At 42.8% G+C, this 22,994-nt stretch overlaps 1 protein-coding gene across 7 annotated transcripts in view; it reads left to right on the top strand.

The window, feature by feature from the left end:
• LOC130294434 (tyrosine-protein kinase STYK1-like) overlaps positions 1 to 22,994 on the top strand; it is an 83,156-nt gene that overhangs the window by 349 nt on the left and 59,813 nt on the right. For 2 of the 7 annotated variants that reach the window (XM_056544216.1, XM_056544218.1), the window contains exon 2: positions 4,627 to 5,290. The gene's annotated coding sequence lies outside the window, so the exon portion shown is untranslated. Of the gene's footprint in view, positions 1 to 3; positions 143 to 4,626; positions 5,291 to 22,994 lie in introns of those variants that run through there. The other 5 variants (XM_056544222.1, XM_056544217.1, XM_056544221.1 and 2 more) reach the window with 5 other exon arrangements.

The following is a 22,994-nucleotide window of genomic DNA, read 5'->3' as shown; positions in this document are numbered from 1 at the left end:
GCGCTCTTCTGCCGCGCCCTCTCCTGGCGGCTGGCGGGATCTCTCGGTTTGGATTTATCTCTCCGGCCCGCGGGCTCCATAGCGGCGTCTACAAGAGGATGAACGCTCGCCCGACTGCTAGTGCGCCTGCGCGGAGAGCGGGGTAGGGGAGGAGCGCAAGAGAGGCATCGAGTACCTCATACCTCCCTATAATACTACAATACTGCTCTATAACCACATATACCGGCACCGATCACCTCATACCTCCCTATAATACTACAATACGGCTGTATAACCTCATATAGAGGCACCGAGTACCTCATACCTCCCTATAATACTACAATACGGCTGTATCACCACATATACCGGCACCGAGCACCTCATACCTCCCTATAATACTACAATACGGCTGTATAACCTCATATAGAGGCACCGAGTACCTCATACCTCCCTATAATACTACAATACTGCTGTATAACCTCATATAGAGGCACCGAGTACCTCATACCTCCCTATAATACTACAATACTGCTGTATAACCTCATATAGATGCACCGAGTACCTCATACCTCCCTATAATACTACAATACTGCTGTATAACCACATATAGAGGCACCGAGTACCTCATACCTCCCTATAATACTACAATACGGCTGTATAACCTCATATAGAGGCACCGAGTACCTCATACCTCCCTATAATACTACAATACTGCTGTATAACCTCATATAGAGGCACCGAGTACCTCATACCTCCCTATAATACTACAATACTGCTGTATAACCACATATAGAGGCACCGAGTACCTCATACCTCCCTATAATACTACAATACTGCTGTATAACCACATATAGAGGCACCGAGTACCTCATACCTCCCTATAATACTACAATACGGCTGTATCACCACATATACCGGCACCGAGCACCTCATACCTCCCTATAATACTACAATACGGCTGTATAACCTCATATAGAGGCACCGAGTACCTCATACCTCCCTATAATACTACAATACTGCTGTATAACCTCATATAGAGGCACCGAGTACCTCATACCTCCCTATAATACTACAATACTGCTGTATAACCTCATATAGAGGCACCGAGTACCTCATACCTCCCTATAATACTACAATACTGCTCTATAACCACATATACCGGCACCGAGCACCTCATACCTCCCTATAATACTACAATACTGCTCTATAACCACATATACCGGCATCGAGTACCTCATACCTCCCTATAATACTACAATACGGCTGTATCACCACATATACCGGCACCGAGCACCTCATACCTCCCTATAATACTACAATACTGCTGTATAACCACATATAGAGGCACCGAGTACCTCATACCTCCCTATAATACTACAATACGGCTGAATGACCACATATACCGGCACAGAGTACCTCATACCTCCCTATAATACTACAATACTGCTGTATAACCACATATACCGGCACAGAGTACCTCATACCTCCCTATAATACTACAATACGGCTGTATAACCACATATAGAGGCACCGAGTACCTCATACCTCACTATAATACTACAATACTGCTCTATAACCACATATAGAGGCACCGAGTACCTCATACCTCCCTATAATACTACAATACGGCTGAATGACCACATATACCGGCACAGAGTACCTCATACCTCCCTATAATACTACAATACGGCTGTATAACCACATATACCGGCACCGAGCACCTCATACCTCCCTATAATACTACAATACTGCTGTATAACCTCATATAGAGGCACCGAGTACCTCATACCTCCCTATACTACAATACTGCTGTATAACCACATATAGAGGCACCGAGTACCTCATACCTCTCTATAATACTACAATAAGGCTGTATAACCACATATACCGGCACCGAGTACCTCATACCTCCCTATAATACTACAATACTGCTGTATAACCACATATAGAGGCACCGAGTACCTCATGCCTCCCTATAATACTACAATACTATATATAGAGGCACATAGTACCCCATAAAGTGGGGCAAAAAAAGTATTTAGTCAGCCCCCAATTGTACAAGTTCTCCCCCTTATAAAGATGAGAGGCTGTAATTTCCATTATAAGTTATAACCTCAACTATGAGACAGAATGAGAAAAAAATCCATAAAATCCCATTGTCTGATGTTTAAAGAATTTATTTGCAAATTATGGTGGAAAATAAGTATTTGGTCAATAAGAAAAGTTTTCACTCAATCTCCCGATACATGGCCCCTTCATTCTTTCCTTTACACGGATCTGTCGTCTTGGTCCCTTAGCAGAAAAACAGCCCCAAAGCCTGATGTTTCCACCCCCATGCTTCACAGTAGGTATGGTGTTCTTTGGATGCAACTCAGCATTCTTTCTCCTCCAAACACGACGAGTTGAGTTTTTACCAAAAAGTTCTACTTTGGTTTCATCTGACCATATGACATTCTCCCAATCCTCTTCTGGAACATCCAAATGCTCTCTAGCAAACTTCAGGTGGGCCCGGACATGTACTGGCTTAAGCAGGGGGACACGTCTGGCACTTCATGATTTGAGTCCCTGGTGGTGTAGTGTATTACTGATGGTAGCCTTTGTTACTTTGGTCCCAGCTCTCTGCAGGTTATTCACTAGGACCCCCGTGTGTTTCTGGGAGTTTTGCTCACCGTTCTTGTGATCATTTTGACACCATGGGGTGAGATCTTGCTTGGAGCCCCAGATGGAGGGAGATTATCAGTGGTCTTGTATGGCTTCCATTTTCTAATAATTGCTCCCACAGTTGATTTCTTCACACCAAGCTGCTTGTCTATTGCAGATTCAGTCTTCCCAGCCTGGTGCAGGTCTACAATTTTGTTTCTGGTGTCCTTCGACAGCTCTTTGGTCTTGGCCATAGTGGAGTTTGGAGTGTGACTGTTTGAGGTTGTGGACAGGTGTCTTTTATACTGATAACAAGTTCAAACAGGAGCCGTTAATACAGGTAACGAGTGGAGGACAGAGGAGACTCTTAAAGAAGAAGTTACAGGTCTGTAAGAGCCAGAAATCTTACTTGTTTTTGGTGACTAAATACTTATTTTCCACCATAATTTGCAAATAAATTCTTTAATAATCAGACAATGTGATTTTATGGATTTTTTTTCTCATTCTATCTCTCATAGTTGAGGTTATAACCTATGAAGGAAATTACAGCCTCTCATGTTTTTACGTGGGAGAACTTGCACAATTGGTGGCTGACTAAATACTTTTTTGCCCCACTGTACCTCCCTATAATTCTACAATACTGCTGTATAAGGGTTCGTTAGTTCGCTCCGTGCCGGATGACTGGTGACTAGAGCTGCCACGCCCCTTCCCATATGCATGAATGGAGGGGGCGTGGTGTGACATCACAAACAGGGAAGCTCCAAGCTTCCGTGTTCCGGGCACCGCTGCTGCCAGCCTGGAGATTGCGGGGGTCCTTATTTGTATTTTGGTGGAGTACCCCTTTAACTAAATTAAACAGAGAAAAGAACAGAGTGTCACGAAATGTTAACTCATTCATACATATGATGGAAAAATTAGTAAAAATTCACTATAAAAAGGGGAAACTTTTGGCTTTATAAACCTGAAACTGGAGATGAACTACAACTCCCAGTAAATTGTAGATTCGCCTGTAATCTACATTTTTTACCAAATCTGGACAAGTCTAAGAATGGTATAAGGGAAACTACATACCTCACAAGTTGTGGTACAAAACACGGCCCCAAATAGATAGCCACCACTTCTATCAATGGGAAGAATGATACATCTTCTGTATAATAATAATAATAAAAAATAAAAAAAAACATCCCGTAGTGTAGCAGAGGATGTTAGTTGTTCCCAGTCAGCTTTGTGTTAAATACAGGGAAAGTATAAAGAGAATGCGAAGGATGATACAGCTTTTTCATGATAGAAACCCAACTTGATGTGCAGCAGAGGATGTTAGTTGTTCCCAGTCAGCTTTGTGTAAAATACAGGATAAATGTAAAGAGAATGGGAAGAATGGTACAGCTTCTGTATAATAAAAAAGAATCCCATAGTGTAGCAGAGGATGTTAGTTGTTCCCAGTCAGCTTTGTGTAAAATACAGGATAAATGTAAAGAGAATGGGAAGAATGGTACAGCTTCTGTATAATAAAAAAGAATCCCATAGTGTAGCAGAGGATGTTAGTTGTTCCCAGTCAGCTTTGTGTAAAATACAGGCTAAGTGTAAAGAGAATGGGAAGGATGGTATAGCTTCTTTAAAAAAGGAATGAATCCTGCACTCACCGCATCCACCGTTGCAAAAATGGAGGCTTCATGGAGGGGTGTGAGACGATTGGCGGGGGCTCAGAGACAACGACCGGTGGTTTCGTCCTCTGAGGCCGGAAGAAGTGCTCATTAGCACGAAACCACCGGTCGTTGCCTCTGAGCCCCCGTCAATCATCTCTCACCCCTCCATGAAGTGGTGAGTGCAGGATTCATTCCTTCTTTACTGCTGTATTTTTCATGTTTTCCACTTAACCATGCACCACTAGCACCACCCGATTTTATCGTTGTTGAGCTGTGTCACACGGAATTAGTCCCCAGGTGCTGGATCAATTTATCCCAATAGTTTGAACTGTGCCTCCTTTTCTTCTTTATTTTTTTTTAGCAATGCTTCTTTAAAAAACCCAGCCTGGTGTGCAGCAAAAGATGCTAGTTGTTTCCAGTCAGCTGTGTGTAATATACAAGGCACATATCAAGAGAAGGGGAAGGATGGTACAGCTTCTTAAATGCAGGAACCCAACCCAGAATGCAGCAAAAGATATTGGTTGTCCCCAGTCAGCTGTGTGTAATATACAAGGCAAGTATAAAGAGAATGGGAATCACCGCTTCTTCAAGACAGAAACCCAACCCAGAGTGCAGCAAAAGATGCTAGTTGTTTCCAGTCATTTGTGTGTAATATACAGGGCATATATAATAAGAATGGGAAGGTTATAAAAGAACATACAAGAAGAGCAAGGAAGAGGACTTGGCATCAGGATAGAAAACTCACAGCAGTACACCTGGAAAAGAGAGATTGTCCGACACAACAATCGGAGGAAAAAGGATCTGACAGAACTGTAAGAAAAAGATGAATGAAATAGCACTAAGCAAATAAAAGCTAAAGAAAACCAGATCTAACACCTAAACTGTGAAGAACAAGGATACAGGGGATAATAAGAGACATCCTCTAAGTGTGGGACATTCAGGGTTTTTCCTGGGGTGTAGTCTGTGCAGTTGTTGGGGCTGAAGGTACTGATGTAGCAGAGACAAGCGGCGGTGGAAAAGCAGAGGTGAGTCATGTGTGCGCTGTGTGTCTTCCTTGTCAGTCTCTCAGGTTAAAGATCAACCAAGAGTGATGTCAACTCATGTCACTGCGAGGCACAAAGAACCTCACACCGGAGCCACAGGCGGACAGGTAAATATGAAGAGGTAAGAGCGGGTTCATACTGCAACCACAGAATACGGTATATAGTATATACAGGACAGGTGAAGGGGATACAGTATATAGTGTGATTATATACAGGACAGGTGAAGGGGATACAGTATATAGTGTGATTATATACCGTACAGGATACAGTATATAGTGTGATTATATACAGGACAGGTGTACAGGATACAGTATATAGTGGGATTATATACAGGACAGGTGTACAGGATACAGTATATAGTGGGATTATATACAGGACAGGTGAAGGGGATACAGTATATAGTGGGATTATATACAGGACAGGTGAAGGGGATACAGTATATAGTGTGATTATATACAGGACAGGTGAAGGGGATACAGTATATAGTGGGATTATATACAGGACAGATGAAGGGGATGCAGTATATCGTGTGATTATATACAGGACAGGTGTAGATGATACAGTATATAGTGTGATTATATACAGAACAGGTGTAGAGGATACAGTATATAGTGTGATTATATACAGGACAGGTGTACAGTATATAGTGTGATTATATACAGGACAGGTGTAGATGATACAGTATATAGTGTGATTATATACCGTACAGGATACAGTATATAGTGTGATTATATACAGGACAGGTGAAGGGGATACAGTTTATAGTGTGATTATATACAGGACAGGTGTACAGGATATAGTATAAGGTGTGATTACAGGTATACAGGATACAGTATATGGTGTGATTACAGGTGTACAGGATATAGTATATGGTGTGATTACAGGTGTACAGGATATAGTATATGGTGTGATTACAGGTGTACAGGATACAGTATATGGTGTGATTACAGGTGTACAGGATATAGTATATGGTGTGATTACAGGTGTAGAGGATACAGTATATGGTGTGATTACAGGTGTAGAGGATATAGTATGTGGTGTGATTACAGGTGTACAGGATATAGTATGTGGTGTGATTACAGGTGTACAGAATATAGTATGTGGTGTGATTACAGGTGTACAGGATATAGTATATGGTGTGATTACTGGTGTACAGGATATAGTATATGGTGTGATTACAGGTGTACAGGATATAGTATATGGTGTGATTACAGGTGTACAGGATATAGTATATGGTGTGATTACAGGTGTACAGGATATAGTATATGGTGTGATTACAGGTGTACAGGATACAGTATATGGTGTGATTACAGGTGTACAGGATACAGTATATGGTGTGATTACAGGTGTACAGGATACAGTATATGGTGTGATTACAGGTGTACAGGATATAGTATATGGTGTGATTACAGGTGTACAGGATATAGTATATGGTGTGATTACAGGTGTACAGGATATAGTATATGGTGTGATTACAGGTGTACAGGATATAGTATATGGTGTGATTACAGGTGTACAGGATATAGTATATGGTGTGATTACAGGTGTACAGGATATAGTATATGGTGTGATTACAGGTGTACAGGATACAGTATATGGTGTGATTACAGGTGTACAGGATACAGTATATGGTGTGATTACAGGTGTACAGGATATAGTATATGGTGTGATTACAGGTGTACAGGATATAGTATATGGTGTGATTACAGGTGTACAGGATATAGTATATGGTGTGATTACAGGTGTACAGGATATAGTATATGGTGTGATTACAGGTGTACAGGATATAGTATATGGTGTGATTACAGGTGTACAGGATATAGTATATGGTGTGATTACAGGTGTACAGGATATAGTAAATGGTGTGATTACAGGTGTACAGGATATAGTATATGGTGTGATTACAGGTGTACAGGATATAGTATATGGTGTGATTACAGGTGTACAGGATATAGTATATGGTGTGATTACAGGTGTACAGGATATAGTATATGGTGTGATTACAGGTGTACAGGATATAGTATATGGTGTGATTACAGGTGTACAGGATATAGTATATGGTGTGATTACAGGTGTACAGGATATAGTATATGGTGTGATTACAGGTGTACAGGATATAGTATATGGTGTGATTACAGGTGTACAGGATATAGTATGTGGTGTGATTACTGGTGTACAGGATATAGTATATGGTGCTATTTTATACAGGACAGGTGTTGTGTACAATTACAGATATATTAGGCACACCCCTCTGAGGCAGGGTAGGTGTCGGGGTGCACACCCCTCCGCAGGTGACATAGGGTGATGTAGTCAGGAAGAAGTTATGTTCACACACAGTCGGCTCCTGTACTCTGTGGCGGTGATATAAACGTTTTACCTCCGGGATTGCTGCCAATGTTCTCTGGCCGAAGGGGAGGCAGCACAGCAGCACAGGCGTCTTAACTTCTACCAACTCGCACGGTGTCTGCTGAGGATGAAGGGACGGAGAGTAAGTGTCTATATAGGAGTCTATAGGGGTATTAATGGGAAGTTGTATACAGCAGCCGTCACATTATAAGGGTATTACAGGTCTCCCTGGTGGATGTTTTACAGTAATTTGTCAATAAGATGTGATCATTATATATACTTCAAAGACAATAGGGTTGCCACCTGACCGGTATTTTACCGGCAAAGCCGGTATTTTGGCCACCCTGCCGGTATTTTTATATAAAAAATACCAGCAATGCAATGGCGGGTTTTATCCAACCAATCCTCCAGCTCCTAAAATGTTGCACCATATACTATACCAGTGTTTCCCAACCAGATCCCCTCCAGCTGTTGCAAAAGTACAACTCCCAACATGCCGGACAGCCGTTGGCTGTCCGGGCATGATGGGAGTTGTAGTTTAGCAACAGCTGGAGGCACCCCTGGTTTGGAAACACTGACCCATACTATATACTACTGTATAGTCCAACATGCTGGGAGTTGTAGTTTTTCAACAGCTGGAGGCACCCATGGTTGGGAAACACTGACCTATACTATATACTACTATATAGTCCAAAATGCTGGGAGTTGTAGTTTTGCAACAGCTGGAGGCACCTCTAGTTAGGAAACATTGACCTATACTATATACTACTATATAGTCCAACATGCTGGGAGTTGTAGTTTTGCAACAGCTGGAGGCACCCCTGGTTGGGAAACACTGACCTGTACTATATACTACTATATAGTCCAACATGCTGGGAGTTGTAGTTTTCGTTTGGGGGCAGCTGCTGACCACAGGCTGTATCGGGGCATGCTGGGAGTAGTAGTTCTGATACAGTAGGAAATTTAATTTAAAAAAAAGTGATGAAAAAGTCACATTGAAACAAAAATGGTTCTGTTAAAAACTACAGATCCGGGTGCAAAAAATGACCCTCATACAGCTCGTATAAGGAGAAATAATAAAGTTATAGGGGTCAGAATAGGACAAAATTTCCCCTCCGAATATGTGTATCCTGTGATGTCATGCATATATAATTAACTATACAAATTTAGCATGACCGGTATTTTTTTTTTTTTTTTTTTGCAAGAAAGGTGGCGACACTAGGTGCACCGACCCTCTTTGTGCCCTCTGCAGTTTACAATCCTTAATAAGAAACTCCCTGTAATGTAGACACCCCCTGCACCCACAGAATTATCCGGAGTGAAAGGGGTTAAATGCAGCAGTGCGAGAGCTGGAAACGCTAAACAACACTGTGACGTATAGCACTGTGTACATTTACACACTCAGGACATACAGAACACAAGGACCACTGCAGGCACCCAGGACAGGGGCAAATCTCTCTATAATACCCCCCTACTGAGGAGGACAACTCCCAGCACTATGACCCCAAAACAGCGGGCGACCCCAGGTAACTGAACAGCTGTTAGGAGATCTGCAGGAAGGGGTCGTGGGGATAATAATGGGGTGTTAGGGGTAGTAAAGGGTTGTTGGGTGTAATAAGGGCATATTGGGGGTAATAAGGGGTTGGGTGTAATAAGGGTGTATCGGGGTAATAAGGGGTTGGGTGTAATAAGGGTGTATCGGGGTAATAAGGGGTTGGGTGTAATAAGGGGGTGTCAGGGATACTAAGGGAGTGTCAGGGGTAATAAGGGGTTGTCGGGGGTAATAAATGTGTAAGGGGTTGTCTGGGGTATAAGGGTTGTAGGGGTAATAAGGACTTGTCCAGTGTAATAAGGGGGTTGTCAGGGGTAATCAGAGGGTTCTTCTTCTCAGGTAGAATCTCCCTGCAGATTTTGGGTGATGTCCACATCTACAGCTGCACTAAAGTCTTCTTATCTGCAGAGAGTGTGACATGATGTGTTATTATTGTGTTGTTGTGTTATTATTTAGGAGACTGTTTACATGGTGTATTGTGTTATTATTTAGGGGACTGTTTACATGGTGTATTGTGTTATTATTTAGGGGACTGTTTACATGGTGTATTGTGTTATTATTTAGGAGACTGTTTACATGGTGTATTGTGTTATTATTTAGGGGACTGTTTACATGGTGTATTGTGTTATTATTTAGGAGACTGTTTACATGGTGTATTGTGTTATTATTTAGGGGACTGTTTACATGGTGTATTGTGTTATTATTTAGGGGACTGTTTACATGGTGTATTGTGTTATTATTTAGGAGACTGTTTACATGGTGTATTGTGTTATTATTTAGGGGGCTGTTTACATGGTGTATTGTGTTATTATTTAGGAGACTGTTTACATGGTGTATTGTGTTATTATTTAGGGGACTGTTTACATGGTGTATTGTGTTATTATTTAAGGGACTGTTTACATGGTGTATTGTGTTATTATTTAGGGGACTGTTTACATGGTGTATTGTGTTATTATTTAGGGGACTGTTTACATGGTGTATTGTGTTATTATTTAGGGGACTGTTTACATGGTGTATTGTGTTATTATTTAGGGGACTGTTTACATGGTGTATTGTGTTATTATTTAGGAGACTGTTTACATGGTGTATTGTGTTATTATTTAGGAGACTGTTTACATGGTGTATTGTGTTATTATTTAGGGGACTGTTTACATGGTGTATTGTGTTTTATTTAGGAGACTGTTTACATGGTGTATTGTGTTATTATTTAGGGACTGTTTACATGGTGTATTGTTATTATTTAGGGACTGTTTACATGGTGTATTGTGTTATTATTTAGGGACTGTTTACATGGTGTATTGTTATTATTTAGGGACTGTTTACATGGTGTATTGTGTTATTATTTAGGGGGCTGTTTACATGGTGTATTGTGTTTTATTTAGGAGACTATTTACATGGTGTATTGTGTTATTATTTAGGAGACTGTTTACATGGTGTATTGTGTTATTATTTAGGAGTCTGTTTACATGGTGTATTGTGTTATTATTTAGGAGACTGTTTACATGGTGTATTGTGTTATTATTTAGGGGACTGTTTACATGGTGTATTGTGTTATTATTTAGAGGACTGTTTACATGGTGTATTGTGTTATTATTTAGGGGACTGTTTACATGGTGTATTGTGTTATTATTTAGGAGACTGTTTACATGGTGTATTGTGTTATTATTTAGGGGACTGTTTACATGGTGTATTGTGTTATTATTTAGGGGGCTGTTTACATGGTGTATTGTGTTTTATTTAGGGGACTGTTTACATTGTTATGCCGAGCGCTCCGGGTCCCCGCTCCTCCCCGGAGCGCTCGCTTCACTCTCGCTACCGCAGCGCTCCGGGCAGCTCCACTGACCCGGTGCGCTGCGATACCGTCTCCAGCCGGGATGCGATTCGCGATGCGGGTGGCGCCCGCTCGCGATGCGCATCCCGGCTCCCGTACCTGACTCGCTCTCCGTCTGTCCTCTCCCGGCGCGCGCGGCCCCGCTCCCTAGGGCGCGCGCGCGCCGGGTCTCTGCGATTTAAAGGGCCACTGCGCCGCTGATTGGCGCAGTGGTTCCAATTAGTGTGTTCACCTGTGCACTCCCTATTTATACCTCACTTCCCCTTCACTCCCTCGCCGGATCTTGTTGCCATTGTGCCAGTGAAAGCGTTCCCTTGTGTGTTCCTAGCCTGTGTTCCAGACCTTCTGCCGTTGCCCCTGACTACGATCCTTGCTGCCTGCCCCGACCTTCTGCTACGTCCGACCTTGCTTCTGTCTACTCCCTTGTACCGCGCCTATCTTCAGCAGCCAGAGAGGTTGAGCCGTTGCTAGTGGATACGACCTGGTCACTACCGCCGCAGCAAGACCATCCCGCTTTGCGGTGGGCTCTGGTGAAAACCAGTAGTGACTTAGAACCGGTCCACTAGCACGGTCCACGCCAATCCCTCTCTGGCACAGAGGATCCACCTCCTGCCAGCCGGCATCGTGACAGTAGATCCGGCCATGGATCCCGCTGAAGTACCTCTGCCAGATGTCGCTGACCTCACTACGGTGGTCGCCCAGCACTCACAACAGATAGCGCAACAAGGCCACGAGCTGTCTCAACTGACCGTGATGCTACAGCAGCTACTACCACAGCTTCAGCAATCATCTCCTCCGCCAGCTCCTGCACCTCCTCCGCAGCAAGTGGCCGCTTCAGGCCTACGACTATCCTTGCCGGATAAATTTGATGGGGACTCTAAGTTTTGCCGTGGCTTTCTTTCACAATGTTCCCTGCACTTGGAGATGATGTCGGACCAGTTTCCTACTGAAAGGTCTAAGGTGGCTTTCGTAGTCAGCCTTCTGTCTGGAAAAGCTCTGTCATGGGCCACACCGCTCTGGGACCGCAATGACCCTGTCACTGCCTCTGTACACTCCTTCTTCTCGGAATTTCGTAGTGTCTTTGAGGAACCTGCCCGAGCCTCTTCTGCTGAGACTGCCCTGTTGAACCTGGTCCAGGGTAATTCTTCCGTTGGCGAGTACGCCGTACAATTCCGTACTCTTGCTTCAGAACTATCCTGGAATAATGAGGCCCTCTGCGCGACCTTTAAAAAAGGCCTATCCAGCAACATTAAAGATGTTCTGGCCGCACGAGAAATCCCTGCTAATCTACATGAACTCATTCATCTTGCCACTCGCATTGACATGCGTTTTTCCGAAAGGCGTCAGGAGCTCCGCCAGGATATGGACTTTGTTCGCTCGAGGCGTTTTTTCTCCCCGGCTCCTCTCTCCTCTGGTCCTCTGCAATCCGTTCCTGTGCCTCCCGCCGTGGAGGCTATGCAAGTTGACCGGTCTCGCCTGACACCTCAAGAGAGGACACGACGCCGCATGGAGAATCTCTGCCTGTACTGTGCCAGTACCGAACACTTCCTGAAGGATTGTCCTATCCGTCCTCCCCGCCTGGAAAGACGTACGCTGACTCCGCACAAAGGTGAAACAGTCCTTGAAGTCAACTCCGCTTCTCCACGTCTTACTGTGCCTGTGCGGATATCTGCCTCTACCTTCTCCTTCTCCACTAAGGCCTTCTTGGACTCCGGATCTGCAGGAAACTTTATTTTGGCCTCTCTCATCAACAGGTTCAACATCCCAGTGACCAGTCTCGCCAGACCTCTCTACATCAATTGCGTTAACAATGAAAGATTGGACTGTGCCGTGCGTTACCGCACGGAACCCCTCCTAATGTGCATTGGACCTCACCACGAAAAAATTGAGTTTTTGGTCCTCTCCAATTGCACTTCCGAAATTCTCCTTGGACTACCCTGGCTTCAACACCATTCCCCAACCCTGGATTGGTCCACTGGGGAGATCAAGAGTTGGGGCCCCTCTTGTTCCAAGGACTGTCTTAAACCGGTTCCCAGTACTCCTTGCCGTGACCCTGTGGTTTCCCCTGTAACCGGTCTCCCTAAGGCCTATATGGACTTTGCGGATGTTTTTTGCAAAAAACAAGCTGAGACTTTACCTCCTCACAGGCCTTATGACTGTCCTATTGACCTCCTCCCGGGCACTACTCCACCCCGGGGCAGAATTTATCCTCTCTCTGTCCCAGAGACTCTTGCTATGTCTAAGTATATCCAGGAAAATTTAAAGAAGGGCTTTATCCGCAAATCCTCCTCTCCTGCCGGAGCCGGATTTTTCTTTGTGTCCAAAAAAGATGGCTCCCTACGTCCTTGCATTGACTACCGCGGTCTTAATAAAATCACTGTAAAAAACCGCTATCCCCTACCTCTCATCTCTGAACTCTTTGATCGCCTCCAAGGTGCCCACATCTTTACCAAACTGGACTTAAGAGGTGCCTATAATCTCATCCGCATCAGAGAGGGGGATGAATGGAAAACGGCATTTAACACTAGAGATGGACACTTTGAGTATCTGGTCATGCCCTTTGGCCTGTGCAACGCCCCTGCCGTCTTCCAAGACTTTGTTAATGAAATTTTTCGTGATCTCTTATATTCCTGTGTTGTTGTATATCTGGACGATATCCTGATTTTTTTCTGCCAACTTAGAAGAACACCGCCAGCATGTCCGCATGGTTCTTCAGAGACTTCGTGACAATCAACTTTATGCCAAAATGGAGAAATGTCTGTTTGAATGTCAATCTCTTCCTTTCCTAGGATACTTGGTCTCTGGCCAGGGACTACAAATGGATCCAGATAAACTCTCTGCCGTCTTAGATTGGCCACGCCCCTCCGGACTCCGTGCTATCCAACGTTTTTTGGGGTTCGCCAATTATTACAGACAATTTATTCCACGTTTTTCCACCATTGTGGCTCCTATTGTGGCTTTAACCAAAAAGAATGCCAATCCTAAGTCATGGCCTCCTCAAGCAGAAGACGCCTTTAAACAGCTCAAGTCTGCCTTTTCTTCGGCTCCCGTGCTCTCCAGACCTGACCCATCTAAACCCTTCCTATTGGAGGTTGATGCCTCCTCTGTAGGAGCTGGAGCGGTCCTTCTACTAAAAAATTCTTCCGGGCATGCTGTTACTTGTGGTTTTTTTTCTAGGACCTTCTCTCCGGCTGAGAGGAACTACTCCATCGGGGACCGAGAGCTTCTAGCCATTAAATTAGCACTTGAGGAATGGAGGCATCTGTTGGAGGGATCAAGATTTCCCGTTATTATTTACACCGATCACAAGAACCTCTCCTACCTCCAGTCTGCCCAACGGCTGAATCCTCGCCAGGCCAGGTGGTCTCTGTTCTTTGCCCGATTTAATTTTGAAATTCACTTTCGGCCTGCCGATAAGAACATTAGGGCCGATGCTCTCTCTCGTTCCTCGGATGCCTCGGAAGTAGAGCTCTCTCCGCAACACATCATTCCCCCTGACTGCCTGATCTCCACTTCTCCAGCCTCCATCAGGCAAACTCCTCCAGGGAAGACCTTCGTTTCTCCACGCCAACGCCTCGGAATCCTCAAATGGGGTCACTCCTCCCATCTCGCAGGTCATGCGGGTATCAAGAAATCCGTGCAACTCATCTCTCGTTTCTATTGGTGGCCGACTCTGGAGACGGATGTTGTGGATTTTGTGCGAGCCTGCACTGTCTGTGCCCGGGATTAGACTCCTCGCCAGAAGCCCGCTGGCCTTCTTCATCCTCTGCCTGTCCCCGAACAGCCTTGGTCTCTGATTGGTATGGACTTTATTACAGACTTACCTCCATCCCGTGGCAACACTGTTGTTTGGGTGGTCGTTGATCGATTCTCCAAGATGGCACATTTCATCCCTCTTCCTGGTCTTCCTTCAGCGCCTCAGTTGGCAAAACAATTTTTTGTACACATTTTTCGTCTTCACGGCTTGCCCACGCAGATTGTCTCGGATAGAGGCGTCCAATTCGTGTCAAAATTCTGGAGGGCTCTCTGTAAACAACTCAAGATTAAATTAAACTTTTCCTCTGCATATCACCCTCAATCCAATGGGCAAGTGGAAAGAATTAACCAGGTCCTGGGTGATTATTTACGCCATTTTGTTTCCTCCCGCCAGGATGACTGGGCAGATCTTCTACCATGGGCCGAATTCTCGTATAACTTCAGAGTCTCTGAATCTTCCTCCAAATCCCCATTTTTCGTGGTGTACGGCCGTCACCCTCTTCCCCCCCTCCCTACTCCCTTGCCCTCTGGTTTGCCCGCTGTAGATGAAGTGACTCGTGATCTTTCCACCATATGGAAAGAGACCCAAAATTCTCTTTTACAGGCTTCATCTCGCATGAAAAAGTTTGCCGATATGAAAAGAAGAGCTCCCCCCATTTTTGCTCCCGGAGACAAGGTATGGCTCTCCGCTAAATATGTCCGCTTTCGTGTCCCCAGTTACAAACTGGGACCACGCTATCTTGGTCCTTTCAAAGTCTTGTGGCAAATTAATCCTGTCTCTTACAAACTTCTTCTTCCTCCTTCTCTTCGTATTCCTAATGCCTTTCATGTCTCTCTTCTTAAACCACTCATCATCAACCGTTTCTCTCCCAAGTTAGTTTCTCCCACTCCTGTCTCCGGTTCTTCTGACGTCTTCTCAGTGAAAGAGATACTGGCCTCCAAGACGGTCAGAGGAAAAAGGTTCTTTTTGGTGGATTGGGAGGGCTGTGGACCTGAAGAGAGATCCTGGGAACCTGAGGACAACATCCTAGACAAAAGTCTGCTCCTCAGGTTCCCAGGCTCTAAGAAGAGGGGGAGACCCAAGGGGGGGGGTACTGTTATGCCGAGCGCTCCGGGTCCCCGCTCCTCCCCGGAGCGCTCGCTTCACTCTCGCTACCGCAGCGCTCCGGGCAGCTCCACTGACCCGGTGCGCTGCGATACCGTCTCCAGCCGGGATGCGATTCGCGATGCGGGTGGCGCCCGCTCGCGATGCGCATCCCGGCTCCCGTACCTGACTCGCTCTCCGTCTGTCCTGTCCCGGCGCGTGCGGCCCCGCTCCCTAGGGCGCGCGCGCGCCGGGTCTCTGCGATTTAAAGGGCCACTGCGCCGCTGATTGGCGCAGTGGTTCCAATTAGTGTGTTCACCTGTGCACTCCCTATTTATACCTCACTTCCCCTTCACTCCCTCGCCGGATCTTGTTGCCATTGTGCCAGTGAAAGCGTTCCCTTGTGTGTTCCTAGCCTGTGTTCCAGACCTTCTGCCGTTGCCCCTGACTACGATCCTTGCTGCCTGCCCCGACCTTCTGCTACGTCCGACCTTGCTTCTGTCTACTCCCTTGTACCGCGCCTATCTTCAGCAGCCAGAGAGGTTGAGCCGTTGCTAGTGGATACGACCTGGTCACTACCGCCGCAGCAAGACCATCCCGCTTTGCGGCGGGCTCTGGTGAAAACCAGTAGTGACTTAGAACCGGTCCACTAGCACGGTCCACACCAATCCCTCTCTGGCACAGAGGATCCACCTCCTGCCAGCCGGCATCGTGACATACATGGTGTATTGTGTTATTATTTAGGGGGCTGTTTACATGGTGTATTGTGTTATTATTTAGGGGACTGTTTACATGGTGTATTGTGTTTTATTTAGGAGACTGTTTACATGGTGTATTGTGTTATTATTTAGGGGACTGTTTACATGGTGTATTGTGTTATTATTTAGGGGACTGTTTACATGGTGTATTGTGTTTAGGGGACTGTTTACATGGTGTATTGTGTTATTATTTAGGGGACTGTTTACATGGTGTATTGTGTTTAGGGGACTGTTTACATGGCGTATTGTGTTATTATTTAGGGGACTGTTTACATGGTGTATTGTGTTATTATTTAGGAGACTGTTTACATGGTGTATTGTGTTATTATTTAGGGGACTGTTTACATGGTGTATTGTGTTATTATTTAGGGGACTGTTTACATGGTGTATTGTGTTATTATTTAGGGACTGTTTACATGGTGTATTGTGTTATTATTTAGGGGACTGTTTACATGGTGTATTGTGTTATTATTTAGGAGACTGTTTACATGGTGTATTGTGTTATTATTTAGGGGACTGTTTACATGGTGTATTGTGTTATTATTTAGGGGACTGTTTACATGGTGTATTGTGTTATTATTTAGGAGACTGTTTACATGGTGTATTGTGTTATTATTTAGGAGACTGTTTACATGGTGTATTGTGTTATTATTTAGGGGACTGTTTACATGGTGTATTGTGTTATTATTTAGGAGACTGTTTACATGGTGTATTGTGTTATTATTTAGGAGACTGTTTACATGGTGTATTGTGTTATTATTTAGGAGGCTGTTTACATGGTGTATTGTGTTATTATTTAGGGGGCTGTTTACATGGTGTATTGTGTTTTATTTAGGGGACTGTTTACATGGTGTATTGTGTTATTATTTAGGGGACTGTTTACATGGTGTATTGTGTTATTATTTAGGGGACTGTTTACATGGTGTATTGTGTTATTATTTACGGGACTGTTTACATGGTGTATTGTGTTATTATTTAGGGGACTGTTTACATGGTGTATTGTTATTATTTAGGGGACTGTTTACATGGTGTATTGTGTTATTATTTAGGGGACTGTTTACATGGTGTATTGTGTTATTATTTAGGGGACTGTTCACATCACAATTTGAATGCACGTTTAGCATATGTGTGAAAGTATTTATGAAGAACAAAGTATTCAGCCTTATACATTTATTCTTTTTACGCACGTATTACGCTTCTTGCAGTATTTATATGTTTATATCATTTTCTCATGTAAGTTTGTGGAATTCAATTCAGATCCTGTTACTCATAGGTTAAGCATATGGCAGTGTAAGCTGCTGTGTTCACCTGTAGCAGTTAAGTCAATATGTGCGGGGCCCCTGGGGGCCACTTCCATCCCCTGATACATTGTAACATATAAGTATCAGCTGGAAACTCAGCCCAGGGACTCCAGGGATCATCCAGCTCCTCAACCAATATAATCACTAGGAGCTCAGGGGCCACTGAGGGACAATGTGGGGGGGGGGAGACGAACTCCATATACAGAGGTTGTTACATAGATGTTTACAGTACCGGAATAGGGAATAGTAGATTATAGCAGAGTAAAGTAGGGATCGACCAATATTGATTTTTTTTTTAGGGCCGATAACGATAATCTGTGACCTTTCAGGCCGATAGCCGATAACTTATACCGATATTCCGGTATAAGTTATCGGCTATTCCCCCCCCCCCCCCCCCAGGGCCAGCAGAAGCTGCTGCAGATCAACGATTTAAAGGGCGCTTTCAATCAATGAACTGCAGCTGCTTTTGCGGGGCCAGAGACCGCCGCCCCCGCTTCTCTCCCCCTGCTTGTCCTGGTGTCCTCCCTAGTCCAACCACCGCCGCTGCCCCATTGCCTCCCCCATTCCCGGTTTTATAATTACCTGTTCCCGGGGTCCACGCTACTTCTTGCTCTGGCGGCGTCCTGAGCTGTTACTGTGCGCACTGACGGTGATGTCGCGTTGAGGACGTCTCGTCATTGCGCAGCACACAGCAATAGCGCAGGACATCGCAGGAGCCAGAAGTAGCGCGGATCCCGGGAACAGGTAATTATAAAACCGGGAATGGGGGAGGCAATGGGGCAGCGGCGGCGGTGGTCTCTGGCTGGGGAGGCGGGGCATATCAGCAAGGTAATTGCCGATACCGATAATGTTCAAAATCGTGAATATCGGCCGATAAGATCAGCCAAACCGATAATCAGTCGATCCCTAGAGTAAAATACTGTAAAACGCTGTATACATGGGTATAACAATGTATAGCAGAGTGCAGCACAGTATAACACTGTATACATTGGTATAATAATGTATAGCAGAGTGCAGCACAGTATAACACTGTATACATTGGTATAATAATGTATAGCAGAGTGCAGCACAGTATAACACTGTATACATGGGTATAATAATGTATAGTAGAGTGCAGCACAGTATAACACTGTATACATGGGTATAATAATGTATAGCAGAGTGCAGCACAGTATAACACTGTATACATTGGTATAATAATGTATAGTAGAGTGCAGCACAGTATAACACTGTATACATGGGTATAACAATGTATAGCAGAGTGCAGCACAGTATAACACTGTATACATTGGTATAATAATGTATAGCAGAGTGCAGCACAGTATAACACTGTATACATGGGTATAATAATGTATAGCAGAGTGCAGCACAGTATAACACTGTATACATGGGTATAATAATGTATAGTAGAGTGCAGCACAGTATAACGCTGTATACATGGGTATAATAATGTATAGTAGAGTGCAGCACAGTATAACACTGTATACATGGGTATAACAATGTATAGCAGAGTGCAGCACAGTATAACACTGTATACACGGGTATAATAATGTATAGCAGAGTGCAGCACAGTATAACACTGTATACATGGGTATAATAATGTATAGCAGAGTGCAGCACAGTATAACACTGTATACATGGATATAATAATGTATAGCAGAGTGCAGCACAGTATAACACTGTATACATGGGTATAATAATGTATAGTAGAGTGCAGCACAGTATAACACTGTATACACGGGTATAATAATGTATAGTAGAGTGCAGCACAGTATAACACTGTATACATGGATATAATAATGTATAGCAGAGTGCAGTGCAGTATAACACTGTATACATGGATATAATAATGTATAGTAGAGTGCAGCACAGTATAACACTGTATACATGGGTATAATAATGTATAGCAGAGTGCAGCACAGTATAACACTGTATACATGGGTATAATAATGTATAGTAGAGTGCAGCACAGTATAACACTGTATACATGGATATAATAATGTATAGTAGAGTGCAGCACAGTATAACACTGTATACATGGATATAATAATGTATAGTAGAGTGCAGCACAGTATAACACTGTATACATGGGTATAATAATGTATAGCAGAGTGCAGCACAGTATAACACTGTATACATGGGTATAATAATGTATAGTAGAGTGCAGCACAGTATAACACTGTATACATGGATATAATAATGTATAGCAGAGTGCAGCACAGTATAACACTGTATACATGGGTATAATAATGTATAGCAGAGTGCAGCACAGTATAACACTGTATACATGGGTATAATAATGTATAGTAGAGTGCAGCACAGTATAACACTGTATACATGGATATAATAATGTATAGTAGAGTGCAGCACAGTATAACACTGTATACATTGGTATAATAATGTATAGTAGAGTGCAGCACAGTATAACACTGTATATATGGGTATAATAATGTATAGTAGAGTGCAGCACAGTATAACACTGTATACATGGGTATAATAATGTATAGCAGAGTGCAGCACAGTATAACACTGTATATATGGGTATAATAATGTATAGTAGAGTGCAGCACAGTATAACACTGTATACATGGGTATAATAATGTATAGCAGAGTGCAGCACAGTATAACACTGTATATATGGGTATAATAATGTATAGTAGAGTGCAGCACAGTATAACACTGTATACATGGGTATAATAATGTATAGCAGAGTGCAGCACAGTATAACACTGTATATATGGGTATAATAATGTATAGTAGAGTGCAGCACAGTATAACACTGTATACATGGGTATAATAATGTATAGTAGAGTGCAGCACAGTATAACACTGTATACATTGGTATAATAATGTATAGTAGAGTGCAGCACAGTATAACACTGTATATATGGGTATAATAATGTATAGTAGAGTGCAGCACAGTATAACACTGTATACATGGGTATAATAATGTATAGTAGAGTGCAGCACAGTATAACACTGTATATATGGATATAACAGCATATAGCAGAGTGCAGCACAGTATAACACTGTATACATGGATATAACAGCATATAGTAGAGTGCAGCACAGTATAACACTGTATACATGGGTATAATAATGTATAGTAGAGTGCAGCACAGTATAACACTGTATACATGGATATAATAATGTATAGCAGAGTGCAGCACAGTATAACACTGTATACATGGGTATAATAATGTATAGCAGAGTGCAGCACAGTATAACACTGTATACATGGATATAATAATGTATAGTAGAGTGCAGTGCAGTATAACACTGTATATATGGGTATAATAATGTATAGCAGAGTGCAGCACAGTATAACACTGTATACATGGATATAATAATGTATAGCAGAGTGCAGCACAGTATAACACTGTATACATGGGTATAATAATGTATAGCAGAGTGCAGCACAGTATAACACTGTATACATGGGTATAATAATGTATAGCAGAGTGCAGCACAGTATAACACTGTATACATGGGTATAATAATGTATAGTAGAGTGCAGCACAGTATAACACTGTATACATGGATATAATAATGTATAGCAGAGTGCAGCACAGTATAACACTGTATACATGGGTATAATAATGTATAGCAGAGTGCAGCACAGTATAACACTGTATACATGGATATAATAATGTATAGTAGAGTGCAGCACAGTATAACACTGTATACATGGGTATAATAATGTATAGTAGAGTGCAGCACAGTATAACACTGTATACATTGGTATAATAATGTATAGCAGAGTGCAGCACAGTATAACACTGTATACATGGGTATAATAATGTATAGTAGAGTGCAGTGCAGTATAACACTGTATACATGGGTATAATAATGTATAGCAGAGTGCAGCACAGTATAACACTGTATACATGGGTATAATAATGTATAGTAGAGTGCAGCACAGTATAACACTGTATATATGGGTATAATAATGTATAGCAGAGTGCAGCGCAGTATAACACTGTATACATGGGTATAATAATGTATAGCAGAGTGCAGCACAGTATAACACTGTATACATGGGTATAATAATGTATAGTAGAGTGCAGCACAGTATAACACTGTATACATGGGTATAATAATGTATAGTAGAGTGCAGCACAGTATAACACTGTATACATGGGTATAATAATGTATAGTAGAGTGCAGCACAGTATAACACTGTATACATGGATATAATAATGTATAGTAGAGTGCAGCACAGTATAACACTGTATACATGGATATAATAATGTATAGCAGAGTGCAGCACAGTATAACACTGTATACATGGGTATAATAATGTATAGTAGAGTGCAGCACAGTATAACACTGTATACACGGGTATAATAATGTATAGTAGAGTGCAGCACAGTATAACACTGTATACATGGGTATAATAATGTATAGTAGAGTGCAGCACAGTATAACACTGTATACATGGGTATAACAATGTATAGTAGAGTGCAGCACAGTATAACACTGTATACATGGGTATAATAATGTATAGCAGAGTGCAGCACAGTATAACACTGTATACATGGGTATAACAGCATATAGCAGAGTGCAGTACAGTATAACACTGTATACATGGGTATAATAATGTATAGCAGAGTGCAGTGCAGTATAACACTGTATACATGGGTATAATAATGTATAGTAGAGTGCAGCACAGTATAACACTGTATACATGGGTATAATAATGTATAGCAGAGTGCAGCACAGTATAACACTGTATACATGGGTATAATAATGTATAGCAGAGTGCAGTACAGTATAACACTGTATACATGGGTATAATAATGTATAGTAGAGTGCAGCACAGTATAACACTGTATACATGGGTATAACAATGTATAGCAGAGTGCAGCACAGTATAACACTGTATACATTGGTATAATAATGTATAGCAGAGTGCAGTGCAGTATAACACTGTATACATGAATATAACAGCATATAGCAGAGTGCAGCACAGTATAACACTGTATACATGGGTATAATAATGTATAGTAGAGTGCAGCACAGTATAACACTGTATACATGGATATAATAATGTATAGC

Source organism: Hyla sarda, chromosome 10 (genome assembly GCF_029499605.1).
Source record: "Hyla sarda isolate aHylSar1 chromosome 10, aHylSar1.hap1, whole genome shotgun sequence".
NCBI lineage: Eukaryota > Metazoa > Chordata > Amphibia > Anura > Hylidae > Hyla > Hyla sarda.
The sequence above is the reverse complement of the archived record's forward strand: the minus strand, read 5'-3'. Positions and strand labels throughout refer to the sequence as shown.